The 19,635-nt window shown below is 43.6% G+C and overlaps 1 protein-coding gene across 1 annotated transcript in view; it reads right to left on the bottom strand.

Moving 5' to 3' along the window:
• LOC121449423 (cytochrome P450 2G1) overlaps positions 1 to 19,635 on the bottom strand; it is a 68,180-nt gene that overhangs the window by 38,749 nt on the left and 9,796 nt on the right. The gene's annotated exons all lie outside the window — the stretch shown is intronic.

Here is a 19,635-nt window from a genome sequence, read left to right as displayed (position 1 = left end):
CCAGCAACATCACACTGATTCTATATCCTTGGGGGAGAGGCCTTGTAAATTTGTGACTCTGAACCTTCCTGAGTCTGGTAAGCTTTGGTTAGCTTCCTGGATTTTATGGATCTGCCTCTTTACTCAGGCTTAAGGGGGAGCATGTTTCAATTCAGAAGAAACATCCACAAGACAAAGAAACATCTCTGTAAGAGAAATATTAATAGTCTTTCCTTTTGAGAACCATCCTGATGGGAGGGAGGACCTAAAGAGCTGGAATGTCAGGAAGTCTGCCATGAAGCAGTCTCTCACAGCTCCATAAACAAGACAGGAACAATGTGCAACTGAAGGTTTCTCTCCCATCCACCATTTTCTGATTAACCACTCTAAGGCTTAACATTAATCACAAACTATTTGACCTATTAGCTCAGGTTTGTTCTTAACTATCTCTAAAAACTTAAATTAACCCATTTCTATTATTCTATATTTTAACATGTGATTCATGACTTGTTACCTCACATTTTGATTCCCTGGTGGATGCTGTCATCTCCCCAACTCCACCTGCTTTCTCCCAGTCTCTCTGCTTGGATTTCTTGCCTTTCTTATATTCTTTGCTATCATAGGCCAAAGCAAATTCTCTATTAACCAATGGCAATAAGACATATTCATAGCATACAAAAGTGTATCCCACATCATCTCCCCTTTTCTGATTAATTAAAAAGGAAGGCTTTAACTTTAACATAGTAAGATTACATATAACAAAACAATTATCAAGCATAAATTACAGTTAAAATATTTAGTATACTTGACAATATTAAAGAAAATATTTTATCATCTATTTTATCTTTGTGAGTCTAAAGATTCATATCTAACTTATCATTTTTCATAACTAAAGAAAACTATAATTATAACTATGTAGTCTTCAACTCCATCCAGGAAGGATACAATATTACCTGAGTAACTGGAAAATGCATTATAAGCAACTTCCAAAACCTTAGAAATGACAGGGATATCTGACTTCCTGGACAGTCACCCAAAGTTCTTCTGTAATGTTGGAGTATTCATCTTTAGCCTATAGGCCTAGAGTATCTGGTAGATTTCCCAGTGAAGCAGGAAATTTGAAGGACTGTCCCACCTATTTTGGCAAAATTTTTCAATCTCTTTCTTCGGTGTCTTTCACAATGTCTGGCAGATTCTTCCATGAAGGAGAAACCCCAAAGGACTGTCCTGACTTGTGTAGTGTCATTTTTCATTTGTATTTTAATAAATAAATCTTGCCTGAAGATCAGAGTTTAAAACAGCCCCACTGGTAAGTCTTATAGACTGGGCAGTGGTAGCACACACCTTTAACCCCAGTAACCACACAAGTTGGCATAGAAATCAGGCAGTACATGCCTTTGATCCCAGGCCTAAAGAGGATTATAGATGAGAGGAGACAGCTCTAAGTCTCAACTTCAATCTGAGATTCCTGGAGGTGGGATTGCCATTTCAGAATGAGCTCAATGTAAGAGTCAGTGGCTGATTGCTTTGCTTTTCAGATCGTCAGGTTAAACCCCAATTTCTCTCTCTGAGCTTTGATTAATTGTGCTTCAACCTTATTTTGTCAAGTTCAGCAGTCATTTTTCTGTTTGTCTTGCATGACCAGCTTATACAGCACATTGTCAAACTGTCTAGGCAAGAGCAGCTCCTTGCTCAAATGGCTAGTCTCACCACATTGAAAGCAAACTCCATAAGGAGCTTCTTCAATGCCCATCATCCTCTTGAACTATTGGAGCAGACGTGTCTCACTGTTGAGAAAAGTCTAAGTTCTTAAAACATTTTAAATGCCATATTCTGTAGGTTTTTGAAGTGCTTGAAGATTACCTATCTATTTGAGATATATGTCTGCATACCTAGAAAACCTAACTAACATGAATATAAGTTTGAGTATTATTGATGACTATTAATTTCCATTTCTTAACTATACATTGCATTTTAAATGAGCTGCATAAGTATAACACCTTAAGCAAGAGTAGAAATATACATATAGTATAACTATATTGACCTTACATTTGTATCAATAAACCAAAATTCCTACAAAAGTAAATTATTTTGAGATTAACAGTTGAGTTTTAGATTCAGGATTTAGATTTAATAATATACCTCTTTTCCTCATTTCTGTATCATATCCCCCTTTTCTTTTTTTAGAAAAAGATTAACTATGACAATTAACCATTTGTAACCAACCCCCTTTAAATGAAAACAGATTTTTACAAACAATATTTTGAAAATTTGAGTGAAGTTTTTTATACTACTTTCTGCTGATTGGGGGTGCTAATAATCTTATGGATCCTGAGAAAATTTCAAATATTGGTCAAATCCTGGTTGGGGTATTTTGTGTTGTTGGTCCATCTCAGCCAGTTGCCTGGCTGTTGGATCACCTGTGCCACTGTTCCCAAAGGAGACCTTTCAGGGGTCTGGCTCAATCAAACCTTAACCTGGAAGGAATCCACAGCTTCTCATCTTCTGTGGAAACAAAAGAAGATCCTCTTTTCCAAAGCAACGTATCCTTAAACCCAAATTTTGAAGTCATGATACATTTATTCTGGTTTAGCTGAGCAGCTCCAACAATCAAATGTCTCTCTGTAGTTAGTCAAAAAATTCAAAGAAAAGAGCTGGGCATTTTTTACTCAGCACTTGGGAGGCACAGACAAGTAGATCTCTGTGAGTTTGAGGCCAGCCTGGTCTATAGATTGACAGGCAGTCCTCAAGTCCCCAAAGCTACAAGAAACCCTGCCTCAAAAAACCAAAAAAAATTTTTTTTTCTTCAAAGAAAACCCAATATTATACATAATCCAGACTCTCTGTCTATTTTCTATCTTTGTTTGGCTTTTTAAAATAATACTTTTACTGTCTCTTTAAAGACATTGTTTTATTTTTAAAGCTATTATTTCTTTCTATTACAGTCTATACCCATTTTCTTTCTTTCTTAGGCCTTAAGCCTATGTACATTTTTAAAACATTGTGACCCATTAATAGGTTTGATTCTGTCTTTACTGTACATCTGTAACCATTTTCTGACCAGGAGAGTTTTTAAAATGCTAAGTGGGCACAACTAGGACCAAAGCAGTGACTTCGACTCCTGGCTCTGCCCCGCTTGGCTTCCTAACATGGAGGAGGTTCCGAGGACAGTCACACTTACCTCCTCCCCCAACTCTGGGGTGATGTGGGAGTGTCATATATCAATCTGTTGATTTCATTGGTTAAGCAATAAAGAAACTGCTTTGGCCCTCATAGGTTAAAACATAGGTGGGTGGAGTAAACAGAACAGAATGCTGGGAGAAAGAAGCTGAGTCAAGGAGTCGCCATGATTCTCCCACTCCAGGCATATGCAGGTTAAGATCATTCCTGGTAAGCCAGCTCGTGGGCTACACAGATTATAAGAAATGGGCTAGTCCGGGTGCGAGAGTTAGCCAAGAAAAGGCTAGATATAATGAGCCAAGCGGTGTTTAAAAGAATACAGTTTCCATGTAATTATTTCGGGCCATAAGCTAGGGCTAGCCATGTGGGTGGCCGGGTGCTGGGGATGCAGCCCCGCTGCTCCTATTACTACACTGGGGTCCATACTTCCACTAGGTATCATGCAGTTGGCCTACAAAAGTTTTTTGTTTGTATGAGCAAAAGCTAAATCCACAACACAGCATGCTGAGAGAGTCTTGGAGATGCCTCTGTGTACTGGGGCGGGGATCTGTCATGCTGTGCTCAAGGCTAAATGTTGTGGCATCTCTGTGCAGCCTGCATGAGAGGCACAACTAGGAAGCTGTTTTTCGTCCCATTTATGTGTTCTGGGCCAAGCGGTGTTTAAAAGAATACAGTTTCCATGTAATTATTTCAGGGTATAAGCTAGGGCTAGTCATGTGGGCTTTTTATAAAGCTTTTTCAGGGCCTATGGAAATTTGACAGTCACACATTGGTATGCTATTTGTAACCATAGGATTTTCCATGCCCTGCCTGGTCCCACAACCAGCTATTAACTAGTCATTCTGAGGCTTACTATTAATTATAATTCCTAGGTTGATGTCTCAGGCTTCTTACTAACTAGCTCTTACATCTCAAAGTAACCCATTTCTAACCATCAGTGTATTACCTTGTGGCCCGTGGCTTACTGGCAATACTCTGGCATTTTACTCCTCTATCAACTCCTGGCAGCTCCCTGACTCTGCTTCCTTTCTACCTTTCTCTCTGCTTGGATTTCCTGCCTGGCTCTACTCTGTCTGGCTATGGGCCAAATCTATTTCTTTATTAACCAATGGTAATAAGACTTATTCACAGCATACACAAGGGTATCCCACAACAATGGCAATATCAATAATGGGCATATTTTATTTGAAGGAGAAAATGTCACGGGGTCACATACTATGGCAAAGTATTACATGCAACTAGTGGCTACTGGGAGAAAGAGAACCAGTCTCTGCCAGGGACGAGACTCCTTATTGGGATAGGAATATGTGTGTCGGCCTCATCTCACACACAGGTGTACTGAGACTTGCCTCAGGCAAGTTTGTGCATGTGTGTGTGTGTGTGTTCATGTGTGGTGCATGCATGTGGAGGTCAGAGGTTGACCTTAAGTATGTCTTCTTCTATTGCTTTCTGTAAATGGAGGTGGGACTTTCTTTTATCTCAACCACCTGGTCCAAAATAAACACACAAAAGCGTATATTAATTACAGAATATTTGACCTATAACTTATGCTTAGTATTAACTAGCTTTTACAACTTAAATTAACACATTTCTATTAATCTACTTCTTTGCACATGATTTCGTGGCTTTAGCTGTTCTCTAGCATCTTGCTTTCCTGGAAGTTGGCTCTTCACTCTCTCTTAACTCCACCCTTCTTCCTCCCTGTATTTTCAGTTTGGTTTTCCTGCCTAGCCTCATTCTGCCTTGCTATAGGTCAAATCAGCTTTATTAGCAACTAATGAGATTAACACATAATTACAGCATATAGATTATCCCACAGCAGCTTTCCACCATCTTTTTTTTTTCATTTTTCTCTTTGAGACAGGGTTTCTTTATTTAGCTCTGGTTGTCCTAGAACTACCTTCATAGACCTAGACTGGCCACAGAGATCCTCCTGCCTCTGCATCCCGAGTGCTGGAATTAAAGACATATGTTGCTATGCCTGGCTTCCCACCATAGTTTTGGAGACAGGTCTGTCACTGATCTGAGAAAGCAGTGCTCAGACTGGGCTGGTTGACCTGCAAGCTCCAGTAATCGATCTGTCTCTGCCCTCCCAAGCACTGGGATTACACATGCCCACCAGCATGCTTGGCTTTTTACATGGATACTGGAGATCAGAACTCAGTTCCTTGTGTTCACACATCAAGAAGTTCTACCAACTAAGTTATCTACCTGGTCCTGAACCTGGCTTTAAAGGTGCAGAGTTTGAGCCAGCACATCAGTTGGTCCCTCCAGGAACCATCACCGACATCTGCCCCCCACCACACACTCACACCAGGAAGATGATCATTCTCTCCTTGTTGAAACCCAGCAGTGTTGTGTTAGGAGGAGGCCAGGCATGCCTTCTGTCTTCAGAGACCATAGTGCGTGCACAGCTGGGAGAGGCAAGAAAGAAAGAAGTTCAAGATCATAATCTGCCACACGGAGAGTTCAGGCAAGCCTGGGGCGCACGTGAGTGGAAGGAAGGCATGACGGAGGGACCGATGGAGAGAAGGAAGGAGGAAGGGAGAGAGGGAGGAGGGACCAATGGGAAGAAGGAAGAGGGAGCAGGGAGGGCATAAGTGGGAGGAAGGAAGGGAGAAGGGGGAAGAAAGGAAGGAGGGAGGAGGGAGAGAAGAAAAAGGAAGTAGGAAGGAGGAATGGAGCGAAGACACAAAGCACAGAGGACACACGGAGGTGAAAGAAAGACAGAGGCAGAGAGAGATGCACAGCTCAAGAGACACAGATAAAGAAAGAGACTTGGAAAATGGAAAGATCTTGACAAGAAAGAAACAGATTCAAATGCCAGAGACATTTGAATGGACTACAGGGACACAGAGAATGGGGAAAGCAGGGAGAATGCAATTGGGCAGAAACAGCATGGAAGCAGGGAGGGGAGGTATTAACCAATCAGTGGAGCAAGCCCCATGCCAGCTTGGCCTCAGATGCCCTGGGAGTAGCCAGCACAGTGGATTCTCTGGCTCCTGTTTACTGTCAGGCTAATGCAAATAAAATCTCACTTAATGCCAACAACAGGCTTCAACACCATGAGTACAGCCAGTTCTTCAGTGTGCTAGCTGGATCCCAAAAACATACAGCTACAGCTAATCCACACACTGCAGCTATTCCCATGAAAGGCTCTTCCATGTAAATAAGCCCTGTTATATACACCACTTTACAAATGGCTTAACTTAGTAGCTCAGACTCAACACTGAGATAATGTAGGCAGAACCTGTCTCCTGTGCTGAGGGAGAGCTGAGAATGCTAGAGATGTTATCGCCAAGTCTGTAGACGTGGGAGACAGCCTGATCTCCTGGTCTGCAGACATGGGGATAACCTAGACTTTAAAGATCTTCCAAAGAAATCTATGAACGCCCCAAGACTCCGGTCCTCCTGAAAAAACTGTGTCCAAGTATATTCACATTTCTTGAGCACATGGCTATTGTTACTTCATTAATATCTATTGTGAGCCCCACCGTGTGCTGGTACTCTCGACAGTGAGGGGTCTATACAGATAAACAAGAAAAAGCAAGCAGCAAGAAATTAGTGAACTGAGCCAGACACACCCCTATGACACCAGCATTCAGGTTCAGTTTCAAGACCAACATGGACTTCCTATAAAAAATAATAGAAGTAAATAAATAATACTGCCTTACCCTGGCAAGATAGTTCAGGCTGTAGAGTACATGGCATGAAAGTGTAAGGATGTGAATTCAGTTCCAGGAACCCACATCAAAAACCCAGGAATGTTGACACAATCTTTTAATCCCAGAGCTGAGGAAACAGAGCCGATTGGATTTCTGGAGTTCACTGGTTATCAGCACAGACTGGTCAATATCCCTGCGAGTCACATAACCAAGCCAATTCCAAAAGGCATAGCATTGTGCTTGGTAAATGCCCAGTGGGCAAGAGTGTCCATTGGACAAGCATGAGGTTCTCTGTTCAAATCCGCAGAGTCCACATGAAAAAGCTGGGCATAGATAACTGTTGCCTGCAGTCTCAGCATTGGGTAGTGGAGACAAAGGGACCCAAAGGGCTCACAGGCAATGCAGTCTAAGTAAAAAATGAGAGACCCTGTTAAGGAAGAGAGAAGCAGAGGAAGATACACCATGTCCTGCTCAGGCCTCCCCTTGCATAAACAAGGGTATGTGCATCCCCACCTCCCAGGCATGCACTGTAAACACACACACACACACACACACACACACACACACACACCTCACAGAGGAAGAGAAGGTGGGAGGGCCTATGTCCTCATTTTTCAGGAAACATTGTCAGACACTATGCTTGATTATTTAATTTAATTGATCATTAATCGACTATTAATTGGTTGGTTGTTAATTGATATTTAATTGATTTATTATTGTTATTATATTGATGCTGGATGCTGCCGAGAGTGATCTCAGCTCAAGGCCTTTGTCCTTGTGGCTCCCTCTACAAGGGACTGTCTTCTCCACACCCCTCCCACTAGTAGAGTTCACACTTTTCCCAAACCTTCCCGCTATTCTACCTGAAAAGACCACGAGCAGACAGTATCCACCTATCCTTGCTCCGTTCTCTTCATAGTATTTATAACTCTGTTATTTACAAACCTGTTGTGTTAGGAGCAGCGGGCTACTTTCCCGGCACCCGGCCGCCCGCACGGCTAGCTTTACCCAAAATAATTACACGGAAACTGTATTCTTTTAAACACTGTCTGGCCCATTAGTTTTAGTTTCTTATTGGCTAGCTCTTACATATCGATCTAACCCATTTCTAATAATCTGTGTATCTCCACGAATACATTTCTAATAATCTGTGTATCTCCACGAACCCATTTCTAATAATCTGTGTATCTCTTACCAGGAAAGATCTTAACCTGCGTCTGTCTGGAGTGGGAGAATCATGGCGACTCCTTGACTCAGCTTCTTTCTCCCAGCATTCTGTTCTGTTTACTCCACCCACCTAAGGGTTGGCCTATCAAATGGGCCTAGGCAGTTTCTTTATTAATTAACCAATGAAAGCAACAGATTAGAAAGAAATCACTCCCACATTATTTCCCCTTTTTCTGTTTAAACAAAAAAGAAGGCTTTCATTTTAACATAGTACATTTACATATAGCAAAACAGTTATAAAGCAAGAATTACAGTTACAATATTTCTATTTTATCTTTATCATAATAATGGAAAACTATGACTATCTATCCATTCTTTAACTCCATCAAAGACTCCAGAAGGATATAATATTACCTAAGCAAACAAGAAATCCCAAACTCTAGAAATGACAGAGACATTTCTCAGCCTGGACAGTCACCCAAAGTTCCTCTGTACCGTTGGCCCATCCATCTTTGGCCTTCAGGCCCATAGTTTCCAGCAGACTTTTCCGTGAAGCAGGAAATTTCAAAGACAGTTCAGTCACTATCTGCTGTGTCTTGTAGAATGTCTTGTAGACTCTTTCATGAATCAGGAACCCCAAAGAATCATCTCACCTTTAGACAAGTTCAGCAGTCCTCTCTCTGTCGGTTCCCTGTGTCCAGTTTATGCATCAGTCCAGGCAAGAGCAGTTTCTTGCCCAAATGGCTATCAAACTCCATAAGGATCCTCTTTGATGCCCATCTTTCTCTTGAAGTAGATGGTGCTGCCAGGAGCAGACGTGTCTCATTGCCATGAAAAACCCCAAGTTATTAAAATATTTTAAATGCCATATTCTGCAGTCTTTGAAAGATATGAAGAATATCTATCTAACTGAAATATATCTCTATATATCTAGAAAATCTAACTAACATGACTACAAGCTTTACTATTATTGATGATTATCCATTAGCAACCTATATTTCCTATTATACATTACATTTTAAATGAACTACACAATCACAATACCTTAATCAATATCAGAAATACATATACATATAACATAATTGACCTTAAAATCCATACCAACGCAAATTATTCATATCTATATCATAAACCGAATGAGGGAGGGAACATGATTTCCTTACTCTTCGACCTCTCGTCTTCAATCTACATTAGCGTGTTGTACGCGCTCACTAAGCATTGGCTGAGGAGTAGCCAGAAGCTATGTGCAATATTCCTCACAAAGGGCCGGGCACACCACAACCTCCCGAGTGTAATCTCAAATGAGCTCTTGTTAACGAAAGTCCAAGATGATCTCAGTTTAACTAATATTTTTTTCATATGAAGTTAAGAATAGTTTTTCAATTTCTGTGAAAAAACAGTATCAGAATTTTGAATTGAATTGGTAGATCACTTTCACTTTTACTATGGTGACCATTTCTGCAATATTAATCCAAAAATTGTAAGAGTCAGAGGTGGTAGAGGGTTTAAAGGAAACAGAATTTTCCAGACACAACATGGTAGATGCACATATGGATGGAAAGAGGCTGTGACAGCAAGCCAGGAGCTGCACAAGCTAAGCCAGACAAAATCCCAGCGTGGAGGAGGGGCAGTGGGCGCAACGTTCCACCCATTGCCAAGAGCCTATTCACGAATGATGTCTGCTGGGAGAGAGAAAAACATTTTTCTTCAATGGAGTGATACTTCAACCAAGCTCTAGGGCAGTCCCATGCTCAGGAGGAGTTGCTCAACTCAAATCAGACTCCGTGTTTTTAGTTTGTTTTTAAAGATAGAAGATGGACTTGGTTGGGTAGCGAAGGGGAGGAAGTCTGAGAGGTGGGGCTGGCTGGAAAGAATATGAGTTTTAAAATACTTTGTGAATGAAAAGAGCAGACAAAAGCACCTTGGCCTGAGTACTGCCATTTTGACTTCAGACTCCATCTTACCTGTACGGTGAAATAAACTTTAGGTTCCCAAACTCTAGAGGAACTGACAGCTTTCCAATGGCTGACCAATCTTCTCCTTAAACCATAGACATAGTTATCATGCATCTTTAGTTCTTTAGAAACATTATGGCTACTGCTAACCACAGAAAGAACAAATGAATCTGATTGTTTGGACTTCAAGACTGACTTTGTGCCGGTTGACAATGATGGAACACACGATGAAGCCCCTAATCTCTAAATCATGATTGGGGAAAATTGTAACTGTAACTTGGCAACCAATGTTGTGGGTTTTATGCTTATAAATCCCACTTCTGCCCCTGCTTGGGGCTGTCAGGAGAAACGAGGCTCCCGAGTCCTTGTCTACAGCCACTGCCCATCAATGGCCCGCTTTTGTGGTGTGTCACTAAAGTCTTTGGAGCCCATAAGTGTTGTCTCTCTTCTTCCTCATGGCGCATAGCAGTTTATGTGCAACAATGAAATTCTAAAAGAATAAATTATTTTTTAAAAAGAAATAGCTTGATTGGCCACAATTGGATTCCCATGGAATAGTGGATTGTCAGCCTGTAATTGGCTGAAGGTCCAATGCTATGATTGGCTGAGACTCAGTTGCTTGGTTACCCCAGAGTAGACTCTTAGGTTGTTATTTTATTTGCCCACAGTGTAAGGTAGGGCTCACTCTATGCAGAGAAAAAGTTTAATTAAGTTTTATCACCATGGCATATATGGACGTAGGCCAAATTTATCTATATAGCCATCCCAACAACCCCAATAACCATTGGAGGAAGAGATAAATTACACATTTGGAAAGTGGTGGTTCAGTTTTTAAAAACTGCTTAAACTCAACGTAACTAGAAAATGCCAAGTTCCTGATACAAACTCAGATTCTTGGCTCCCGAGTCTGCTCTTTGCCACTCTGCTGGATATGCAAAACTATGTTGCTGTCCCAGTTCTAGCTTGGCATGATGGGGCCACACTCAATACTGTAATAAGATTTGAGTCAAAAGCCTCTGCAACTGTGTGTGGAGATTTTAATATGGAGACAGGATGGCAGAAAAAGGTGACTATGGAGCTGGAAGGATTGCTCAGTGGTTAAGGGCATTGTTTCTCTTGCAGAGAACCTGGGTTCGATTCCCAGCGCCCAAATAGTGGCTCACAACCACATGTAACCCCAGTCCTAGAGGATCCAATATGCACACATGTGGTGCACATATATGCATGCAGGCAAAATAGTCATACACATAAAATAAAAATAAATAAGTCGAAAAAATATATTTTAAGATGAATACCAAAGTTTATATTTTCCTGGAAACAAGAATGTGGCATGCGACAGAGGGAAAGCACTGTTGTGGACCAGAGGACATAAAGGAGCAAGGGGGAGGCATAGGCCACAACTTTTATTGTGACTTTCAAGGATGGGAATGGAATCATTAGCAGAGCACTTGCTGAGAGGCTGGGGGCGTGGCTCAGTGATAGAGCCCCTGCCTAGAATCCCGCAGTAAGGGGGCTGGGAGTGTGGCTCAGTGGTAGAGCCCCTGCCTAGAATCCCCCAGTAAGGGGGCTGGGAGTGTGGCTCAGTGGTAGAGCCCCTGCCTAGAATCCCCAGTGAGAGGCTGGGGTGTGGCTCAGTGGGAGAGCCCCTGCCTAGAATCCCCAGTGAGGGGCTGGGGTGTGGCTCAGTGGGAGAGCCCCTGCCTAGAATCCCCAGTGAGGGGCTGGGGTGTGGCTCAGTGGTAGAGCCCCTGCCTAGAATCCCCAGTGAGGGGCTGGGGTGTGGCTCAGTGGGAGAGCCCCTTTCTAGCATTCTCATGGTCCTGGGTTCATTCCATCTGTAGTACCACAAAGAAAAAGAGAATTCACTGAATTTTTTACAGAAAAGCAAGGTAGGACAGCATCCATAGGTTAGGGTAATAATTTTTGAACAATTCCCCCCCTCTCTGTGTGTGTCTGTGTATGTGTACGTGTGTCTGTGTGTCTGCATGCAATTATGCTATCAATCTCCGTCTTATTCACTTCAAACCTGGTGTCCCATTGAGAAGCCCAGTCAATGCTACTGTTTCTGCTCCCCTTACCAGTGCTAGGGCTAGAGGTGCACATGCCCACACTCAGCTATGTACATGAGTGGTGGGGATTTGAACTCGGGTTCTCATGTGTGCATAGCACTGTCTCTTACCCAGAGAGATGCCTCTCCACCCAGTTTTTACTCTCCCTAGCATCCAACACCTTCCCCAAAGCCAACTAAGAACAGGAGAAATAGCAACTAGGTGTCTAACGGTGAGGTTTTTAAAGGGTGGGCAGTTGAGTGTCCCGTATAGGTTTCTATGCTAACTCAATCTTCGGGATGGCCCTATTTGGAGATGGTGGAACTTTTGGAAGTGGAACCTTGGTCCTGGCGGTATCTTTGAAGTGGCTTTGGGAGCCGTCTCTTTCTGCCTCCCTGTTCATGAAATCAATCACTTGCTGCACCAAATGTCCCCCATCACTGCTGTACAGCATGTCCTTCACAGGGTCCACAGCAATGGTTCCACCTGCTTACATTGGGTCCTTCAAATCTCGAACCAAAATTAACTTTTCTCTATGTGTGTTAGTTGTCTCAGGTGTTGTGGTTATAGTGGTTATAGTGATGAAGCCCAAGAATGGACAGTCTGAGCTCCGCTGGGGCTCTCCTGGGGCTGGTGCTCCACTTGCAGGGCAAATCCTGGAACTGCAAGAGTAACCGAGGGAAGAAAGAATTCTGGACACGGGCTCTTAGGCTGGGAGAATATAGTCTTACCTACTCTGTAAATTTTAAGGTTACACCTATCCCAGCCTGGATGCTCTGGCCTATAATACTAGCACTCAGAAGGATGAAGCAATAGCGTTTGAAGACAGCCTGGGTGTGACCCTGTATTTTTTTAAAATACATCTCTATACCAAATTTTCCAGGGACCCAGTGATGTGGTTGGTTTTTTGTTTGTTTGGTTTGTTCTGTTTTGTGACAGGGCTTCACTAGGCAGAATCCCTTGGGAAGAAATTCTTCATGAGGGATTGTCTGCATTGGGTTCTTCTGAGTGGGGAGATTGTCTTGTTAATTGGTTTATTAAGACCCTGGCTTGGGGACCTGAACTATATAAGATTAGAGAAAGCAATAAGCAATATAAGTAAGCAAGCAAGGGTGTGTGTGTTCGTTTCTTTCTGCTTTTGACTGTGGATGTGATGTGAACCTGTTTGAAGTTCCTGCCTTGACTTCCCCTCCTCTAAGGGGCTGGAACCTGGAGTTGTATACAGAAGAAACCCTTCCTCCGCTGTGTTGCTGTTTGTCAGGGAATTTTTTTCCCTTTTTTTTTTAATTTCTGCCTCCTCCCTGCCTCCCTTTTCCCTCCCCTCCCCTCACTCCCCACACCCCACTCCCTTCCCTCTCCCTCTTCAGTCCGAAGAGCAGTCAGGGTTCCCTGCCCTATGGACAGTCCAAGGTCCTCCCCCGCTCCATCCAGGTCTAGGAAGGTGAGCATCCAAACAGGCTAGGCTCGCACAAAGCCTACCTACGTGCAGTAGGATCAAAATCCCGTGCCATTGTCCTTGGCTTCTCAGCAGCCCTCATTGTCCACCATATTCACAGAGTCTGGTTTTATCCCATGCTTTTTCAGTCACAGTCCAGCTGGCCTTGGTGAGCTCCCAATAGATCAGCTCCCAATGATTACCATGTCAGGCAATTTTATTATGGCAACAGAAATGGAACTAGAGAATGTCTTCTTGGTTTAACTGCCAATGCCACGCTTAGCATCTTGCCTGCACCCTAGTGGACATTCAAGAAGCATGTCAAATCAATGTTGGAAGACTGGAAAAGATTCCCTCCCTTCAAGGGTGTGGAAAATTTTTAAGCTACCATCAAGTGGTTTTCTGTTTAATGTGCTTTGTGGGCAAAATAAAGGCCTTTATTCATGGCAGCTTCTTTGTGACCATTACAAAAGGTTTAGCAAAATACTTACTCTATGAAACGGAAAATCACTTCATAAGAATGACTGCTGCCACAGGAATTTTTCAAGTGAAACTTCTGTGTCTGTTGTAAGACTCTTTTTAAGCCACAGCATGTTTATGAGGGTTCAGTCCTGTGCACAATACAGAACTTTCCGGAAAGCTTAAAGGGCTTTGTAAACTTCTAAAAACCACAAAATGTTCTACAAACACCAGAAGTTTTACACTGCAGAGTGATCTGTTGTAAACACCAGGCAGGTGCATGGAAGTGACAGGTTTCATCTACATTAAATCCCATTCTAATTATAAAGTGCTCCCTAGATTTTTATTAAATTTAATTTTTATTTATATGTGTGAGAATGTATTGTGTGTATATGGGAGTATGTGTGCAATGTATTGTGTGCACGTTTGGTGTGTGTATGAGTTGTGTGTAAGTGATGTGCGGTGTGTGTGTGTGATGTGTTGGTGTGGTGTGGGTATTTGTGTACGTGTTGAGTGTGAGTGTGTGCATATGAAGTATGTGGTGTGTGTATATATGTGTGTGGTATGTGTATTGTGTGGTGTGTGGGGGTGATGTATATTATGATATGTGGTATGTGCCTACTTTTGATGTGTGTGTGTGGTACGTGGCATGTGTGATGTGTGTGTATGTGTATGGTAGTGTGTCTGTGTCTGTGTGTGTGTGTGTGCAATGTTTTTTTTTCTTGATGTGTGTACTGAAAATCCAAACTTAGGTCCTTATGCTTGCCCTACAGATGGTCTTATCCCCAGCACCACCATCCTCCCAGCCTCCTCCCCTCTCTTCCTTCCCTCTCCTTTTCTTTCTTCTCTTTCTGCCTTGTTTTGTTGAGGAGCCAGGTCCCCTGCAGCTGTATTTACTGGCAATCATCAGTCACCATGCATGGGTATAGGGAACTAAATTCCAGTCTCCTGCAAGAGCAGCAAGTGCTCTCCTCTTCTGAGTTGCCTCTCCAGTACCCAATTGCTAATGACAGTGCCAACGCTAAGTCTATGGAAATGTTTCTCAACCCTGAAATCCTAAAGGTTCCTCCTAGGTCAACCATGGCGTCTGTCCGGTGGGATCTGGAAACAACGTTAGACTGACGGACAAGAGACATTATACAATCAAGAGCAAGAATCAGGGATCTTAAGAAGCTTCCATACACACTTCCCTCCCTTTTTTTAAAAAACAAGCCTGTGGCAGAGGTCTAAACCTCCTCTTGTTTCTCTTCACCTCTACCTCCCAGGTACCCATGCTCACCCAGAAACTCCAGTGTCTGCCACCAGAGGGCCCCCGAAGAGCAGTGTACCTCACACAGGTCTCTCACCACCTGCTGACCCAAGCCCTCACTTCCTGAACACAAGGTTATAAAGTAGCAGCGCCCACCTACTGACCCAGCCCCTACCACCTGAGGACCCCTCTTACTGGCACCACAGCTTCCGAGAGTGGGGAGATAGAATGCAGACAGCCTGGAGGTAGAATGGGAGGAAGAGCGTGAAGGATTAAGGGATGTGAGGGTGTGAGGCCAGGGAAAAGGAGGGAGTACACAGAGGTATGATTAGCCCTAAAGATCTTTGGGAAAGCCGCAACTACTACTGTAGCCACTACTATAGAGGAAGATTTCTCTACAGTGTATATACATTGTTGAAGCATTTAAATGGAGAGGATGCCCATACTAGATATCACAGGCTATCCAATTGAAAAAAGCCAAGGGTGGAGGTTTGAATTGGAATGGCCCCTTAGGCTCACATATCTGAGTGCTATGGGAGTGGCACTATTCGAAAGGATTAGAAGGTGTGGCCTTGTTGGAGGAAGTGTGTCATTGGGGTGGGCTTTGAGGTTTCAGAACCAGAGTCTCTCTTCCAGCTGCCGTCAGATCCGATGGAGAACTCTCAGCTACTGTCAGCCAGTGTGCCAGCATTCTCCTTGGTATGACAATAACGGACTAAAGCTTTGAAACTGTAAGCCGGCCTAATCAGATATTTTCTTTTAAAAGACTCGCCATGGTCATGATGTCTTCTTACAGCAATAGAACACTGATCATGTCAGCAAGTGATGGTCTTGGCTTGCCTCTCTGAGTATTTTGATCAGAAGGGTTTCATAGACCCTCCAGACAATATGGGTTATTGCCATTGCTCTTGGCTACTGTCCAGACTTGATGGATGATAAGACCCTATTGCTGAAGACACTACAGATTAGAATCATAGAACATGGAGAAATCAAACTGATATTGTCCAAGAAGCCCCACCCCCACTGGCTAGGTGGAAGGTACTATGCACTTTACTGGAGAGAAATGACATCATCTGTCTTACTCAGCTGTGAACCCTGTGAGCAACAGTAATGACCAGCCTGGAAAGACATGCCCACTGCACACTAGGAAAACTAATGTTGTGGGGTGTTAGCATTCAGGCATTTATGCTGGCCTGCTCTCAGGGTCCTAACAGAATTCGTCATCAATTGTAGTCAGTAAGAGCACTTCCTGTGCGCATGCACTTGTTAGTATTCAGGCATTTACACTGAGCAGCTCTCAGGGTCCTGACAGAATACCTACCTCATCAACTGAACTTGCTATGTAGAACTCTTTCTCTGTCTCTGTCTCTCTGTCTGTCTGTCTCTCCCCCCCCCCATGCGTGATATCCCCTTACAAAAAGACAAGCTCCTCCTGCCCTTTGCTCTCCTTTCCTCAACTCTGGCCCCCAGAGGCCACTTTTGAGCCTACTCCCCTCCCCCCAATAAACCTCGCAGGTGAGGTCTGTTGTATGGTCTGACTTTCCTTCCCTCCACCACCTTTAAACTAAAACAATGGGAGTGACCCACTGGGTTTAACACTTTATGGTTGGATGTAAGGTCCACTTCACAAGAAAAACAAACCATGCCTAGTACCAGTAAGGATGCCAAAAACCCATGGTCACATAGATCTCCCTATGGGAGAACCTACTACTGTTCTGCTAACTGGATAGGGAATTAAATCCATGCCTAAAGATGTGTTTGTATAGTCACATCTCACTGTGTCTTCCCTCTGCCATTAGAGAAGCTTCTTAGGCAGGCAGTGGTGGCACACTGCTTCAATCCCAGCACTTGAGAGGCAGAGGAGGGTGGATCTCTGTGAGTTTGAGGCCAACCTGGTCTACAAAGTGAGTTTCACGACAGCCAGAGCTACACAGAGAAATCCTGTCTCAAAAATATAAACAAATAAAAGACACAGAAACCCTGTCTCAATCAATCAATAGGGGATACTTATTTTTGCAGTAGACAGGAATTGTCACAGAGACCCACAACTGGCCAGAAGTGCAGAGGATAAGAGACTGTGGCGTGCACACCCCTCCTCCTTAGGTAGAGGTCATCGTCGAAGAAGATTTGAAACAACACGAAGAGCCCATGGGCAATGGATCACGACAGCTTTGATATTTCTCTCTCTGGATCTTTCCCAGCCTGGCTGTCTATCTCCATGTCCCCACCTTGTTGACCTCCTGCCCAGACACTGAAGCTCCTCCACCGAACACTCACCTTCCTCCTGATTCACTGCTCCACGCTCCATTTGTCCATCCTGAAGCCCTTCGTGGTGCTCATACAGAAACACTCAAGAGAATCCCTAGGCTCTCCGCTGGGGAAGACCAAACTTGACTGGCGTGGCAGAGCAGGAAGACATGAGCACACACATTATTTTACCTCCTCCAGTGACTAATACCCAACTCATTGCTTTCCTGGAAGATGGGACAGATGACAATAAGTTTTATCCAGAGAAAGCCTTAGCTGTTCCATTAGGACTTTCCATATCACCTCATGTTCACCCAGGACTAGAATAGACTGAGGTCCATGTAGGCTGTGACCATATCTCCATATTTCTCCTCAGCTGCAGAGTCAAGGCCCAGACCTCACAAGATGACCCAGTGATGGGTCCTTCCTCTCACTGGATCACACTCCCCGGTACTGGGTTGTCTGGGTCTCATCAGGTTAGAACCCAAACCTGAGCTCTGTGGTTTTACGTGACCATCTCTCTCATACCCTTCCCTGAGGGCCTGGTCCCAGCTTTTCTGGAACCTTCCCAGGTTTGGACTTTATGAATTTCACAGACTCCACACATGAAATGCTGCTCTCCATGATGGAGACTACAGTACGTCTACCAGAACCTATGTCCCTATCAGCCTTCCCTCTGTTCCCTCTCAAAAGAATTCTAGAAGCTTCTCTACTACCACAGCATGGCTAGAACAAGAAAATTCCCAGCCTGATCTGGCGATGCCTGTTGAACCATGGGCTTACAACTCTTTGCTTCCTGTGAGCACCACTTCCTTCTTCCCACCTCCTGCCTCCTCACCCTGACCTCCTCCACATCTCACCCCTTGGAAGGATTTGAGGAAAGGTTGTGGGGTCTGTTTGGAAAGTGTTTTCCAGCAAAGGCAGATACCACTGTTCAGGAGAGAGACAGCCCTTGAGCCGGAGACACACAAGGTTTAGACTAGCAAAATGCTGAGGAGTAAGACTCAGAAGGAGGAAGTAGGGGGAACATTGTGGAAGACGGGTGGAAAGATTGTAAGAACCAGATGATCGAGGAGTTTGCTGTGAAATCGTGTCTCCAAGGAATGGCAGAAGCTACACCTATAATATCTCACCAACATGAACAAGGATGATAGACATGCTATTAGCAGAAGGGGGAAACCCACAAGGTCTCACACTGCACAAAGAACTACAGGTAGTTAAGGAATGCTGAGAGCTAGAGAAATAGCCTTCCCAGGGAAGAACATACCAAGTCGTTCAACGCCAAATGGCCAGCCCTGAACACATACATACAAGTAACACTATACAGACTGAGTAGGTTGTAGTTATGTCTTTAGAACTGTATATGTGTGTGCATATACATGTATGCAAGTAACAACAATTAATGAAACAATTGAACAAGGAGGGGCACATGGGAATGTTTGGATGGAGAACAAGGAAGGGGTAAATGATGCAAATATAATCTCAAAAAAATTTAAAAAGCAATTTTAAAAATAAGCCAGAACTTTGCGGCCCTCCATGGCCCTCCATGGCCCTTCATGGCCCTCCACAGCCCTCCCTCTTCCATTCCCGTTTTTCTTGAAGGGTAAGATTCGCTGTTGTTTTATTTTTGTGGTTGGTGGAGGAGGGTTTGTCAGGAATCTGCCTTGACAAAGCTCCTGGTAACTCTCCCTAGGCTACAGGGAGCCCAGGCTGATATTTAGTATCTTGGATATAAGACTGACAGCCAGCTACCCATTGGCCAATGGTTGTTTGTAGTAAGAGGCCGCTTGTTTGTTTCTGGCTGCTCAGCCCCGAAATAACCACCCAGAAACTTATTAATTAAATCACTGTTTGGCCTATTAGCTCTAGCTTCTTATTGGCTAGCTCTTACATCTTAATTTAACCTATTTTTATTAATCTGTGTATCTCCGTGTGGCTGTGGATTACATGCAAAGTTCCCTACAGCATCTGTCTCCGGCAGGGCTACATGGCTTCTCCCTGACTCCATCTTTCTTTCAGCACTCAGTTTAGTTTTCCCTGCCTAGCTCTGTTCTGCCTTGCTCTAGGCTCAAAGCAACACATATACAGAAGGACTTCCTACATCAGTTGGTTGGAAATGTCATCAGATGTGAATGTTAAATGAACAGTACTTCCCTTAAGGGAGCCTGTGAGTCCCAAAAGTGGGGTGTATGGAGCCTGAGAGTTTCAAGTGACTCCAAAGGAAGTGTGACTCTGGGCCACTTCTGTCAGA

This window comes from Microtus oregoni, unplaced genomic scaffold, assembly GCF_018167655.1.
Source record: "Microtus oregoni isolate MIOR12 unplaced genomic scaffold, Mior012 000006F_ref0000085, whole genome shotgun sequence".
NCBI classification, from domain to species: domain Eukaryota; kingdom Metazoa; phylum Chordata; class Mammalia; order Rodentia; family Cricetidae; genus Microtus; species Microtus oregoni.
The sequence above is the reverse complement of the archived record's forward strand: the minus strand, read 5'-3'. Positions and strand labels throughout refer to the sequence as shown.